General features: G+C 48.7%; 1 pseudogene; it reads right to left on the reverse strand.

Annotated features, from left to right (window-relative positions):
• Nucleotides 1–516: 516 nt before the first annotated feature.
• On the reverse strand, nt 517–2,238 carry LOC146193203 (uncharacterized; annotated as a pseudogene).
• Nucleotides 2,239–3,136: the final 898 nt, after the last annotated feature.

Genomic DNA, 3,136 nt, shown 5'->3' on the forward strand with positions numbered 1-3,136 from the left:
TCCATAACTCCTCGCAGCGCCCGTAGGGAGCAGGCGGCCTGTCGCCGTCCCCGCCACCGCAGCGCTGCAGTCGCGGATTGAGCTAGGAGCTTGAGTGTCGTCTGCTAGCGCGCAGCATTTTGAATGGACATTCGCTTTCGAATCATTGTTGTGTGACTGCTGTTTTGTTTTCGGCTCTTGCCCGGATGTATTTGATAACGTATGTGTACTTAGTGTATTCTCGATCTTAGGGGCGCTATTCTGAGCAGTGCAAGAAGGGTCCGTTTTGTGCAATGACGAAGTGCATGTTTCTAGTCTGCTTCGCATGAGATGAATTGAACCTTGCTACTTCAATGGATTCGAAATATCCGCCAAAATAGTTTTCCGCGACAGGTTGCAGTGTCGCGCGTTTCGCGCAAAATTGCTTGGTTTTATTGCAGCAATATTAGCGAAAATGAAACCCCGCCGCTGTGTATCAGTGGGCGAGGCTACTGTCCCGAAAGCCGCGAGTTCGATTCCGGTGTAGGGGAAATGCTCTCAAGAGGCCCATGCACTGTGCAATATAGGTACACGTTCAAGGATCCCATGTGGTCGAAAATTATGGTCTGCTAGTTGTCCATGGTCTGCTAGTAAAGCGTGGTCTGCTAGTTGTCCAGCATCCCCTTTGGCAACATCATCATAGTTAATAAATCCATCGAATTTGTAAGATGTTCGGTTGAATTCAGTTGCTTCTTGCAACTTCACCTCATCAATTATTATACATCCATAGGTTTGTTGTTCTGGTTTTCCAGTCATTTGCAGCTGAATGCTTTCGAGGGCAAATTTATTCAAACCATATTCACATGGCAGACCCCTAAGCAGCTGCACGAGACGGCACGTACTTGGGAGGGGCAGAACTTTCATACTAGAAAGGGCATTGTAACCCTTTGGGCTTGTTAGCCGCAAGAGTAAGCAGACCATGAGCCAGTCGGCTGCTTATCTGTGACCTCGAGGAGATTTTGCTACCTGCTGCATTACTGCTGTGCGGAGGGCCATTTTTTGCATCTCTGGCAAATCTTTGGTGATGTCATCCAGAGTCTTTGTCACTGCATTTTTCAGCTTTTCGCTCAGCCGCTTTACATCTTGTTTTTTTCGCTCTCGTGCTGCAGTGGCACGAATTAATCGCTTGCGCAGCACACTTGCTGCCACAGGCACCTTTTTCTTCGGTCGTGTAGACCTCTTTCTCTTCAAGCACTTTGACAAGTTGATGCACATCGCGCATGTTTCTTTGTCTGCACTAGTCAAAACAGCACAGTCTTTGTGATGGAGCGTGCTTCTAGCATTTTGGGTCACACTGCTGCGGTTGGCGACATCGATGTCAGAGCAACCACGGCAAAATTGCTTTGTGTGCACAATCTGCAAAATTGCCTCGACATCTTTCAAAGAAAAAACCGAATGTCAGCATTCCACTTGTGCAGCAGTCTTCCATTTGCTTGGACAGCGTAAGTCGGGTCCTCACGGAACACGACATTTTTCAGGATGGTGTAAACACCTCCCTTCATTCCTGCGTCGTAAAATACAACTTCTTTGTACTTGCCCGCCTCCTCCTCAAGGGCCGCCATTCTCCAGTTTCTCGGGAGCTGTACTGACGTGTTTTTTTTCCAGAAACTGTGCGAAAGAAATGTTTTGCACGCCCTCAGGCAATGTCTCGGCTGGGACCTCTAGGTGGGACTCCTCAAATGGGGCAATAGCAGGCGCCGCATTGTTTTGTACGCTTGATCTTTGTTTTTTGGCGACCGCCGCCTCTTGCGATCTTTTGATAAATAGCTAGGAACGTTCGGGAATCGACACGGAACTGCGTCAGGTTTCAACGCCCAACACCCACGGTCCATCTCAACAATCTGGCCGTCAATGACATGCTTGTAGGTCTTAACAATGTCATCTGGCACAAAATGCCCGTCACACACCTTGCAGGTCTTGCTGAGCCCTTTGTCTGCGCGCGGAATAGCTTGCACCCACCTTCCGAGTAGCTGCGGATCAGATGGCGGCGCAAAAAAGTGACGTTTCTCCGGGTTGTTCTTGTACCCGCTGGTACAGCCGGGCACGAAACAAGTCGGCATTGTCGCACTTGAAAGCTGCCTCACGGCAAGCAGCCGTTCGTTGTTTTCAGTGCACTGTTGTTGTTGATGCGGTCCACGTGTTCGCCGAGCGCACAGGGAAAAACGGACAAAAAAAAGCAACGACAACCACGCGCACAGGCCAACGAGTAACTGCAGGAAAGGAGTTGGGGCGCGCGTCTGAGGCAGCGCAACCCTCGACTGAAGCGCCCTCTCAGCGCCCCTGTACAAGCAGCGCCCGCTTTCAGAGGGGGAGTTATGGAACTAAAAAAGTATCTATAAACGTTGCTCTAAGCAGCGTGGTGTCAGACCCGACCCTAACATTACATTGAATGGTCAGAGCCTAGCCCTTAAAAAGGAACATAAATTTCTTGGCGTAGTTGTTGATGAAAAACTTTCCTTCATTGCCCACATAAAACAGTTGCGACTGAAGTGTCTCAAAGCAATGAATCTGCAAAAATCCGCTCTCACCTTTCATGGGGCACAGACCGCGACTGCCTTCTGAGCCTTCTGAATAGTGTAGTTCTATCACGCATTGACTATGGCTCGATGGTCTATGGGTCCGCGTCATCCTCCGCTCTAAAATTGCTTGATCCCGTGCACCACCTCGGCCTTCGCCTCGCCACGGGTGCTTTTCGAACTAGCCCAATTGCTAGCCTTTATGTCGAGGCAAACCGATGGTCACTGCAACGAAGAAGAGAGTTTACTTGTGTAACTTATGCTATGAAGGTTCTATGCCAACTAGATCATCCTAGTCGCCGGCTCCTGCTTGACAAAACTAGCACTGCACTTTGCTCAAGAGGTACACCACAAAAAAACAAGACAGATTTAAAGAAGTAGCTCTGTGCAGACTCAGAATTGGTCACACATACACAACACATACATATCTTTTAACTAACTCTCCTGCACCGCACTGTTTGAGATGTGGTGATCGGCTCACTGTCATTCATGTTTTAATTATATGTGCACAACTGGAACCAGAAAGAAGACGTCATTTTCCCTCCTTGTACACTCTTCAAATACCTGCACACCCATCCATTTTTATTGGTGACAATCCAATA

This window comes from Amblyomma maculatum, chromosome 4, assembly GCF_055883805.1.
Source record: "Amblyomma maculatum isolate TAMU_Amacu chromosome 4, ASM5588380v1, whole genome shotgun sequence".
In the NCBI taxonomy this organism is placed as follows: Eukaryota; Metazoa; Arthropoda; class Arachnida; order Ixodida; family Ixodidae; genus Amblyomma; species Amblyomma maculatum.